A 12,558-nucleotide genomic window follows, 5' to 3' on the forward strand; every position below is an offset into this window, starting at 1 on the left:
CAAATTCTTGGGCGTTTTTAAAGCTGTTTCAACTTTTGTGTCAGTTTTTGGGCGTCTCTCCCTCTATTTCTCTTTTTTCCTATTTGTTTGTGTTGACGAAGCCGGGGTCGGGTGGAGGGAAGGTATCTTGGGTCTCTTTTAGAGCTAACCAGGGGAGGAAGTTTTGTACCTTGTATGATGAGTCCTTTCATGATTTTAAGAACTTTTATTTCAAGGTCCGGGCTACTGGAGACGTCCGACCTTTCTTTCTAGATGAGAGTGGGGAGCCTTCTTTTCCTCTTTATTGGCAGGAGAATGTAGTGTCTGTTAAGTATACCTTTGAGAGTCTAGATGAGGTGGAGCAGGCTTTTGTGGGTGTGGTGAGCAGTTTATGGGGTCGGGCACCTCACTTGGACACGAAGAAAATGTTGGGAGATCCAAGCCTTCTCCGTTCCGAGTTAGGTAGTTCCCGACCTCTCAGAGTTTCATCTTTTTTAGTATTTTTGGTTTTCCTTGTTTTGGTGGAATTTCTGTTGTGGTAATCCTTTTCTTTTATTTCTGCAGAGATGTCTTCTCAGGCGGATTCCATGAAGTTCCTTCGTCGGATGAAGAAGTCTGTGGCTGCTCGAAATATCAAGGCTGGGGAGGCTTCTGCCCGATCTTCTCCGAAGAAGACTACTGTGGGTGTCACTACTCGGTCGAAGACTATTCCAACTCCCCAGTTCCGAGCTATAAATCAAGATCCCCCGACCTCTGGGCCTGCTACCTCTTCTCCGCCTTCGTCCTCGGGTCCTCCTCCCAAGAAACAGAAGACCTCTCAAGAGCTTGCGGGTTTTAATGACAAGGATTTTGATGCTCTTGGTTGGATTGAGCAGCATATTCTCCCTCAGACCTTTATTTCTACTGATGACGTGTCTATGGAACATCATTTTCAGTATATGGCGCGGAGTTGTGTCCGGATGGCTAGTCTTCATGCTGCAATTGCCCGGGAGTTCAAGAAATCCCCCATTGGTGCGACCAGCTCCCGACTTGAGAAGGCTCAGTCTGAGTTTGAGAAGTTTAGTGAGCTGAAGGCTGCTAGGATTACTGAGCTGGAGGCATCTTTGGAAAAAGAGAAAACTAAAGCTACCGCGGCTGTGGCGGCAGCGAAAGCATCCGAGGAGATGGCGAAGGCGGCGACGGAGAATTATACTCGGATATATGCCGAGCTTGTGGAGACAAAGGAGAAGTTGCAATCCGCTCAGGATGACTTTTACGAACTAGAAGGTCATGTGGCTAAGGGTATGGATGCTATGTTTGAAAATTTGAAGGCTCAGGTCCGGATTCTTGCTCCTGACCTGGATCTGAGCTTATTTAGTACAGATAACGTTGTTGTGGAGGGAAAGATTGTTCCTGCTCCCAACGAGGATGAGGTTCCGGTGTCTGACCCCAAAGTTCCGGTTGCGAACCCGACTTCACCTTTGGCCGAGGAGGGATCTGGTGTGGAGGTTTTGAACCGAGATGATGGTGCCGTCAATGCTGTCCCGATTTCTATGTTTCCTCCGCAGCCTTCTGTTGATGTGGAGTCCGGAAAGGACCTTGAATCTCTGTAATCCTTTTATCTTTGGTTTTTTGCCCGACCTGTGGGCTCTTTTGTTTTTGGATGGTTTCTGTGGATGCTTTGGACACCTTTTTGCTTTTAGCTACTTGTAGTAACTTTTTAGCTTATTATGCGGTGTTTTTGCTCGCGTTTTGCCTTTTTGTTCCGCTTTTATGCTTTTTAGTTGTTTTTTGGATAACAACTTTTTAGCTAGCGCTTTTTGAACTTTCCTTTGATTTCGTTTTTTCGCTTGTACTTTTTAGTTGTTTTTGTATGGCAACCTTTTAGTAAGCGTTTTCGAAATCTTTGCTTTCGCCGTTTTAAGGCTTCTTTCTTGGATCCGGGCTTTTTTCTTGGACCTCGGGCGTTCGAGTACCTCCCTTTGCTGGGTCCGACCTTGTCGTTGGTCGGCCTTTTAAGTTATTTTTGTAATCTCTTTTTATTTGGCTTTTTGAGCCTTTTCAGAGTTGCTTTATAACTTCTCACATTAATTTGAACCTCGTCGCTTTATCTTTGCCGACCTTGTGTGGTCTCTTGGCAAATGATTTTTTGCGTTTTGCCGAGCATAAATTAATGCGCCTTGGCGGGGGTACTTTTCAGGATTTGTTTCAACACGAGGAAGAAGAAAAGAAAATAGAAAAATTTGATTAGTATTAAAAAAGAAAGAATATTTACAGAGCGTTTACCCTTTGACTAGGTCGGGTGTCTTTTTGACCGGGTGTCTCATTAAAAAACCCTTGCAGGGAAAAAGAGTACACCTCGGGTTATCTTTTTCTAGCTGTAGTATCGTCTTAGATTGCAGGCGTGCCAGGTCCTGGGCAACTCATTGCCTTCTAGGTCGGATACTTTGTAGTAGCCTTTTCCTAAGACTTCTGTTACCTTGTAGGGCCCTTTCCAATTTGCAGCTAGCTTCCCTTCTCCTGACTTTTGTATTCCAATGTCGTTTCGGATTAGAATCAGGTCGTGAATGGAGAAGCTTCGTTTTATTACTTTCTGATTGTATCTGAGGGCCGTCCGCCGCTTTAAGGCTTCTTCTCGGATCTGAGCTCTTTCTCGGACCTCGGGGAGGAGGTCGAGTTCTTCTCTTTGTGCCTGCGGGTTACCTTTCTCGCTGTAGAAGATGGTTCTAGGTGACCCTTCATCTATTTCAATAGGAATTATTGCCTCCATCCTGTAAGCTAGTCGAAACGGCGATTCTCCTGTTGTAGAGTGCGGAGTTGTCCGATATGCCCATAATACCTGGGGGAGCTCCTCGGCCCATGCCCCTTTGGCCCCTTGGAGTCTTCGTTTTAACCCGGCCAAGATGACTTTATTCGCAGCCTCTGCTTGTCCATTGGCTTGTGGGTGCTCGACTGAGGTGAATTGCTGTTTAATTTTTAGTTCGGCCACCAAGTTCTGAAAACTTGTGTCCGTGAACTGTGTTCCATTGTCTGTTGTGATGGAGTAGGGGACTCCGAACCTTGTGACAATGTTTTTGTATAGGAATTTGCGACTTTTCTGAGCCGTAATGGTGGCTAAGGGTTCAGCTTCGATCCACTTTGTGAAGTAGTCGACCCCTATTATGAGGTATTTGACTTGCCCCGGTCCTTGGGGGAACGGGCCGAGTAGGTCAAGTCCCCATTTGGCGAAGGGCCATGGTGCGGTGATGCTGATAAGGTCTTCGGGTGGTGCCTTGTGAAAATTGGCGTGTTTTTGGCAGGGGGGCATATTTTCACAAATTCTGTTGCGTCTCTTTGCAAGGTCGGCCAGTAGAACCCGGCTCGGACTACTTTCTTGGATAATGCCCGAGCTCCGAGATGGTTTCCATACATGCCTCCGTGGACTTCTTCGAGGACGCTCTTTGTTTCTGAGGTCGGGACGCACCTAAGGAGGGGGTTTGAGAATCCTCTTCTGTATAATACGTCGTGAATTAGTGTATAATTCTGGGCGTCTTTCGTGAGTCTTTTAGCTTCCTTTCTTTCGGCGGGGAGAGTTCCCGACTTTAGGTAGTTGAGTATGGGGGTCATCCATCCCTGCTGTTGGTTGGATATATTTAGCGTTTCTTCCTCTCTTAGCACGGAGGGAGATTGTAAGGTTTCCTGGAGGAGACTTCTGTTGTTGCCTCCGGGCTTGGTGCTGGCGAGTTTTGAGAGGGCGTCTGCCCGGGCGTTTTGTTCCCGAGGTATGTGCTGGATCTGTATTTCTGAAAAGTGGCGTAATTGTGCCTGTGTTTGGTCCAGGTATTTTTTCATAGTTGGGTCTTTGGCCTGGTAGCTTCCATTTACTTGCGATGTGACGACCTGGGAGTCGCTGAAGATCGTGATTCTCTGGGCTCCGACCTCTTCGGCTAGCTTTAGACCTGCTAGTAGGGCCTCGTATTCGGCTTGGTTGTTCGAAGCCTGGAACTCGAATTTTAGGGATAGTTCTATCCGCGTTCCTTGGTCGCTTTCGAGTATAACCCCGGCTCCGCTTCCTGTTTTGTTTGAGGACCCGTCGACATACAGGTTCCATGAGAGTGGGGTTCCAGGGGTCTCAGTGTATTCTGCGATGAAGTCGGCTAGGTACTGAGATTTTATGGCAGTTCGGGCTTCATAGTGGAGGTCGAACTCGGACAGTTCCACCGCCCATTGTAGTATTCGTCCTGCCAGGTCTGTTTTTTGCAGGATGTGTCTCATGGGTTGGTCTGTCCGGACTTTGATGGTGTGGGCTTGAAAGTAGGGACGGAGCCTCCGAGCTGTGAACACTAGGGCGTAGGCGAATTTTTCTATTTTCTGATAGTTTAATTCGGCCCCTTGTAGTGCCTTGCTTACAAAGTATATGGGGTGTTGTCCTTGGTTATTTTCTCGTATTAACGCTGAAGCGACTGCTCGACTTCCAACCGAGAGGTATAGTACGAGTTCTTCTTCTTTTAAAGGTCGGGTTAGGACTGGTGGCTGCCCGAGGAATTCCTTGAATTTTTGAAAGGCTTTTTCGCACTCCGGGGTCCATGAGAAGGGTTTCCCTTTCTTCAGGAGTGAGTAGAGAGGTAGTGATTTTATCGCTGATCCTGCCAAGAATCTTGATAGGGCGGCTAGCCTTCCATTCAGTTGTTGTACTTCTTTGACACACGTCGGGCTCTTCATATTGAGTATCGCTTGGCATTTGTCCGGGTTCGCTTCGATGCCCCTTTGAGTCAGCATGAAGCCTAAGAACTTTCCGGCTTCTGCGGCGAAGGTACACTTTGTCGGGTTAAGTCTCATGTTGTGTTTTCTGAGGGTGCCGAAGACACTGGTGAGGTCGGTCAGCAAGTTTCTGTCTTCTTGTGTCTTTACCAGCATGTCGTCGACGTACACCTCCAGCTGTAGTCCGATGTGCTCTGAGAACACTTTGTTCATTAGTCTCTGGTAGGTTGCCCCTGCGTTCTTCAGCCCGAAGGGCATCACTACGTAGCAGTAGTTTGCCTTTGGGGTTATGAACGAGGTCTTTTCTTGGTCGGGTCCGTACATCGGGATTTGATTGTATCCCGAGTATGCGTCCATGAAGGAGAGATATCTGTAGCCTGAGGCTGCGTCTACTAGGGCGTCGATGTTTGGTAGTGGATATGGGTCTTTGGGGCAGGCTTTGTTGAGATCCGTGTAATCGACGCACATCCTCCATTTTCCGCTGGGCTTTTTTACCAGGACCACGTTTGCGAGCCATAGGGGATATTTTACTTCCCTAATGAACCCTGCATCTAGCAGTGCTTGTACTTGTTCTTCTATTGCTTGCATGCGCTCGGGTCCGAGCTTCCGGCGTCTTTGTTGGATAGGTCGGGATCCCGGGTAAACTGATAGCTTATGGCACATCAGGTCGGGACTTATGCCTGGCATGTCGGAGGCTTTCCAGGCGAAGAGGTCGGAATTCTCCCTTAAGAGGGTTGTGAGTTCCTCCTTTAGGCCCGCTTCGAGGTTTTCTCCTATGTTTGTTATTTTTTCGGGTGTGTTCCCGATCTGGATTTTTTCGGTTTCTCCCTCTGGTTGTGGCCGAAGATCTTCTCGGGATTGAACTCGTCCGAGTTCTATTGTGTTGACCTCTTTCCCTTTTAGGCTCAGGCTTTCGTTGTAGCATCGCCGCGCTAGTTTTTGGTCGCCTTTTAGGGTAGCGATTCCTTTTGTGGTAGGGAACTTCATACAGAGGTGTGGGGTCGAGACTATAGCTGCCAGTCTGTTTAGGGTTGGTCGCCCAATGAGGGCATTGTATGCTGAAGTGACGTCGACTATAATGTAGTCAATGCTTAATGTTTTAGATTGCTCGCCTCTTCCAAAGGTAGTGTGTAGCGAGATGTATCCTAGGGGATGGATCGGGGTATCTCCTAGCCCAAATAGGTCGGTGGGATAGGCCTTTAGTTCTTTTTCCTCAAGTCCGAGCTTGTCGAAGGCCGTTTTGAACAGGATGTCTGCTGAGCTTCCCTGGTCAATCAGGGTTCGATGTAGGTTGGCGTTTGCTAGGATAATGGTGATTACCATTGGATCGTCGTGCCCGGGTATTATCCCTTGAGCATCTTCTCGGGTAAATGAGATGGTAGGTAATTCGGGCAGGGGACTGTCTTCTCGGACGTGATAGACTTCTTTGAGGTGTCTTTTTCGCGAGGATCTGGATGTTCCTCCGCCTGCAAAACCTCCATTTATCATGTGAACGTGTCTTTCAGGGGTTCGCGGGGTTTGTTCGGCCCGATCTTCGTTGTCTCCCCGCCTTCTCTTCCTGGTCTCTTCTCCTTTCTCTGCTATGTATCTGTCGAGTTTTCCTTCTCTGGCTAGTTTTTCTATAACATTTTTTAGGTCGTAGCAGTCGTTAGTAGAATGGCCGTAGAGCTTGTGATATTCACAGTATTCGGACCGATCTCTCCCTGCCCTCTTGTGTTTTAGCGGTCGGGGCGGTGGGATCTTTTCGGTGTGGCATACTTCTCTGTAGATGTCTACCTGGGAGACTCGGAGGGGGGTGTAGCTGTGGTACTTCCGTGGCTTGTCCGAGTTGGGTTCTTCTTTCTTCCTCTGTTCCCGATCTCGATCTCGGGGTGGGTAGGTTGATTCCTTCCTAGAAGAGTCTCTTAGCTGGGAGGTTTCCTCCATGTTGATATATTTTTCTGCCCGCTCCTGCACCTCGTATATAGAGGTCGGGTATCGTTTGGATAGGGATTGGCTAAACGGTCCCTCTTTTAGGCCGTTTGCTAGTCCCATGATGGCTGCTTCAGTGGGCAAGTGTTGTATGTCCAGGCAGGCTTTGTTGAATCGCTCCATGTATTCTCGAAGAGTTTCTTGGTTACCTTGTTTGATCCCGAGTAGACTGGGGGCATGTTTTGTCTTGTCCTTTTGAATAGAGAACCTTGTTAGGAATTTTTTGGTTAGGTCTTCGAAGCTGGTGATTGATCTTGGTGGCAGGTTGTCGAACCACTTCATGGCTGACTTGGTGAGAGTGGTGGGGAAGGCTTTGCACCGAATCGCGTCGGAGGCGTCGACTAGGTACATTCTGCTTCTGAAGTTGCTGAGGTGGTGACTTGGATCGGTGGTGCCGTCGTAGAGATCCATATCGGGTGGTTTGAAGTTTCGTGGTACCTTCTCTTTCATGATCTCTTGCGTGAAGGGATCATGGTTGCTTTCGGGGGTGGTGCCGCGTTCTGTCCGGTCTTTCAGGTTGACCTCTATTTTCCGCAGCTTTTCTTCTAATTCTTTGCGCTTTCGAGTCTCCCTTCTCAGATCTTGTTCGGTTTCTTTCTGCTTTTTTATGTCCTCTTCGAGTTGTTTCAGCCGCTTTTGTTGTGCCCGGACTGCTTCTAGAATTTCCGAGCTCTTCTCTTTTTCGGAAATTTGTGGATCTTTGTTTGGGAGTGATGTCTTTGGGCGATTCTGTTTGTTTCCTCCTGGAGTGCGTGGTGATAGAGGGCTGTCCGGTCGTTCTCCGGTGTCAATTTCATCCTCTTGTTCAGATGCAGCGCGATCATTGTTGAGAGGGTCGTCCGCCATGGTAGAGGAATGACTTCCAGGTCCCCGGCAACGGCGCCAATGTTCCGAGGGTTACCTGAAACGTGTAGCTCGGTCGTCTGGAGAGGCCCGAGGTGGGGGTTCAGGGACCCGAGCTTGATATGCGGAGTGGTTGGTGGTTGTACCTGCAATGACACTCTGATGCTTAAGTTAGCATGGGTCCAAGCAGATATATGTAGAATATGGAATGAATGCCATACCTGGGTGCTCCAGTGTATTTATAGTAGTTGGCCGTGATCTTCCCTGGATAAGATATTCTTATCTTATCTTATCTTTGGGAGTTTTATCTCTATCTTTGTGGAACCGCCTTTTCTAGGCCTTTTCGGCCTTTAGGTTTTGGGCTGCGTTCCTTTTGATGGGCCTTCCTTGCTTTATTTGCCCGAGGTCCGACCTGTAGGTATGAGCCTTAGGGCGAGGTCGGACCTCTTATGAATTTTGCCGAGTTGGAGGAGCTCGGTCAGGGTATGAACAATACCCATTTGTTCTTTACTCTAGCTCATTACTGACTCTAAGCGGAAAATAAGAATGTCCTTAATTTGAATCCTTGGTTAGCTTAGATTAGTAAAAGTGCTTATGATTTAAGTGTGGGGAAGTTGGGTTTGAAAATATTTGGCTTGAATAATTGGGTATTGTATATTTTAGTGAAAATGTGCAAAATAATGGTTGAGCACATGTTATTGTATTCAATACTTAAATTATATGCATTGAAAAAAAAAGTGAAAAAGAAAAAGAAAAGAGCAATTAATAAAAGGAGACAAAATGTCCCAAAATAAATAAGTGAAATCAATGCATATGAGCTCTACTCAAAACTTGGAATGCATAAATATGTAGTAAACACAGTTGATGGGAAGTTAGATTTTGTATTTTAATTAAATGGATTGTCTTGAGTTAGGTGGAAAGTTTATGTTAATTAAGGATTCAGATTTTAGTCCATTTGGCCAAATACAATCCTACGTTGACCCTAACCCCATTACAACCCTTAAAAGACCTCTTGATTTGTGTATTGGTGTATTAATTTTTTGTTGATTGTTAGATGAAGAGCAAGCTATAAAAAGCAAGATTAGTAGAGAATTGAGAGAATTGACCCTAGACACTTGAGAGTTAGAATGATATACACTACTAGTAAGGGTTCAGTGCTTAATTCTATGTTCACTGCTTTTATGAGCTATCTTCTTCTTGCAAGTTATTTATATTGTATTTTGTGATTTGAATTAGTGAAATCCGTTCATATTTATTCTTGAAAAATTTATTTACTTTTTCACCAAGTAGGTAGAATCATCTTAGCATGTAGTTGCATTCACATTCATAGGTTGCATTGCATGAGTCTTGCCTTTTCCTACTCATTCATTTGGTCTCCTTGAGTTCAGCATGAGGACATGCTAATGTTTAAGTGTGGGGAGGTTGATAAACCACTATTTTATGGTTTACAATGTGTTTAATTGTGTGGTTTTATCATGGTCTTTACCCACTTATTCATATAATTAGCATGCATTTATATTTCCTTCCTAAAATTATTACATGATTGAAAACATGCTTCTTTGGTCTTAATTTAGCTAATCTTAATCCTCTCTTATTACCATTCGATGCCTTGATCTGTGTGTTAAGTGTTTCAGGATTTATAGGGCATGAATGAGTGAGAGATTGGGAAGGAAGCTTGGAAAAATGGAAGGAACACAAGAAGTTGAGGAGATGACCAGCGAGAAGTGACGCGTACACGTCAGCAACGCGACCGTGCGGAAGAAAGGAATCCGCAGTGACGCGGCCGCATGGCTCACGCGACCGCGCAGATTGGAAAAGCACAAGTGACGCGGAAGCGTGGACGATGCGAATGCGTGGCAGGGAAAAACGCGAATGACGCGTCCGCATGGATGATGCGATCGCGTGACGTGCGCGATCTGCAGAATTACAAAAGTCACTGGCAGAGATTCTGGGCCGCATTTCAAGCAAGTTTTCGGCCCTGAAACACAAATTAAAGTCAGGGAACTTGCAGAGACTCATCATGCTCTCATAATTCATAATTTTAGTTTTAGATGTAGTTTTTAGAGAGAGAGTTTCTCTCCTCTCTCTTAGGATTTAGGTAGAATTTTTTTGAAATTAGGATTTAATTCGACTCTTCATCAGGTTCAATATTTCCTTTACTTTATGTTTATCTCTTATCTTAGATACTTTAATGCTTTTATTGGTATTTGATTTGTGTTGCCCAATTGGCTTATGAACTTTTCATGTTAGGATTATACATTATTGAGATGTTTTTAGATTTATGATTTCAATTCAGCTTTCCACCTTTTTGGTCTTGGTTAAGAAATCAGTAACTCAGGAGTTATCTTAGCTCAACATAATTGATAACTGTTATCTTTGCTAATTGAATTGAACTTCAATAATCCCAACCTTTTCTTAGGAAATAAATAGGATTCAAAGGTCAAACTAATTAGTCCCTTGACTTTCCTTTGCTTTAGCAAAGGTTAACTAAGTGGAATTAAGATTCAACTTTCATTATTATTGATAAGAATAACTAAGTCTGTACTTCCAATTTCTCATACCTTACCAAAGGATTTGCTTTACAGTATTTATTTATTTTAATTGCCATTTAAATTATTTGCCATATTCATTCCTCATTCTCAAACCCCAATTTACAATCTCCATAACAAATAATAAGAACACACTTCCCTGTAGTTCTTTGAGAAGACGAACCGAGGTTTAAATACTCGGTTATCAATTTTAAAAGGGTTTATTACTTGTGACAATCAAAATATTTGCACGAAGGGATTTCTATTGGTTTAGAATCTATATCTACAACGCGACTATTTTTATAAAATTCTTTATTAGCAAAAATCCTAACGTCAACGCATCATTTAGAACACGGCTGGCATAATAATGACGTGCAGAAGCCTGTCATGCCTCTGTCCCAACACTGCACCAATGGCATGATCACTGGCATCACACATTAATTCAAATGGTAATGTCCAGTCTAGTGCAGATATGACTGGTACTGTGACCAGCTTAGCTTTCAGAGTCTCAAACGCCTGCAGACACTCCTTATCAAAGATAAATGGCGTATTAGCAGCTAGTAGATTACTTAGAGGTTTTGCAATTTTTGAAAAATCCTTTATAAACCTTCTGTAGAATCCTGCATGCCCTATAAAGCTTCTGATTGCCTTAACAATGGCAGGTGGTGGTAATTTTTCAATTACCTCCACCTTAGCTTGATCCATCTCTATTCCCTTGTTCAAAATTTTGTGCCCAAGGACCATTCCTTCAGTCACCATAAAGTGACATTTCTCCCAGTTTAAAACCAGGTTAGTCACTTGGCACCTCTTTAGAATAAGTGCTAGATGGTCAAGACAGGAGCTGAATGAGTCTCCAAATACTGAGAAGTCATCCATGAAGACTTCCAGAAACTTTTCCACCCTATCAGAGAAAATAGAGAGCATGCACCTATGAAAGGTTGCAGGTGCATTGCACAGACCAAATGGCATCCTTCTGTATGTAAATACTCCAGATAGACATGTTAATGCTGTTTTCTCTTGATCTTAGGGATCTATTGCAATTTGATTATAACCTGAATATCCATCCAGGAAGCAATAGTATTCATGACCTGCTAATCTTTCTAGCATCTGGTCTATGAATGGTAAATGAAAATGATCCTTTCTGGTAGCTGTATTGAGCCTTCTGTAATCAATACACATACACCACCCTGTAACTGTTCTTGTAGGAACCAGTTCATTTTTTCATTATGAACCACTGTCATGCCACCCTTCTTAGGGACGATTTGGACAGAGCTTACCCAGGGGCTATCAGAAATAGGATAAATAATCCCAGCCTCTAGTAATTTAGTGACCTCCTTCTGCACCACCTCCTTCATGGCTGGATTCAGCCGCCTCTGTGGTTGAACCACTGGCTTAGCATCATCCTTCAATAGAATCTTGTGCATGCATTTGGCTGGGCTAATGCCCTTAAGATCACTAATGGACCACCCAAGAGCTGTCTTGTGTGTCCTTAGCACTTGAATTAGTGCTTCCTCTTCCTGTGGCTCTAAGGTAGAGCTTATGATTACAGGAAATGTATCACCTTCTCCCAGAAATGCATATTTCAGGGACGGTGGTAATGGTTTGAGCTCAGGTTTGGGAGGTTTCTCCTTTTCTTGAGGGATTTTCAGACGTTCTATTATTCTCTCTGGTTCCTCCAGATCAGGCTGAGCAGCTTTAAAGATATCCTCTAGCTCTGATTCGAGACTCTCAGTCATATTGACCTCTTTTACCAGAAAGTCAATAATATCAATGCTCATGCAGTTGATTGGGGTGTCTGGATGCTGCATAGCTTTGACAACATTCAACTTAAACTGGTCCTCATTGACTCTCAGGGTTATTTTCCCTTTTTGGACGTCAATGAGAGTTCGTCCAGTTGCTAGGAAGGTCTTCCTAGAATGAGAGTTGCGCTCTTGTTCTCTTCCATTTCCAGCACCACAAAGGCAGTGGGAAAGGCAAATGGCCAAACCTTGACAATCATGTCTTCAATCACGACTGATGGGTATTTAATGGAGCCATCATCAAGTTGGAGACATATCCGGGTTGGTTTGACTTCTTCAATCAAACCAAGATTTCTAATAGTAGATGCAGGTATTAGGTTGATACTTGCCCCAAGATCACATAGAGCTTGCTTGGTACAAGTACCCTCTAATGTGCATGGTATCATAAAACTTCCAGGATCTTTAAGCTTTTCTGGTAAGCTTTTCAGAATGACTGCACTGCATTCTTCAGTGAGGTAAACTTTTTCAGTTTCTCTCCAATACTTCTTATGACTTAAGATCTCTTTCATGAACTTAGCACAAGAGGGTATTTGCTCAAGTGCCTCTGCAAACGGAATCTTTATTTCAAGAGTCTTGAGATAGTCTACAAAGCGAGAAAGTTGCTTGTCCTGTTCCGCTTGGCGGAGTTTCTGAGGATAAGGCATTTTGGCTTTGTATTCCTCAACCTTGGTTGCTGCAGGTTTATTGCCTACAGACGTGGGTTGAGAAGCCTTTTTAGA

The sequence above is a fragment of the Arachis hypogaea genome, chromosome 10, assembly GCF_003086295.3.
Source record: "Arachis hypogaea cultivar Tifrunner chromosome 10, arahy.Tifrunner.gnm2.J5K5, whole genome shotgun sequence".
Taxonomy (NCBI): Eukaryota; Viridiplantae; Streptophyta; class Magnoliopsida; order Fabales; family Fabaceae; genus Arachis; species Arachis hypogaea.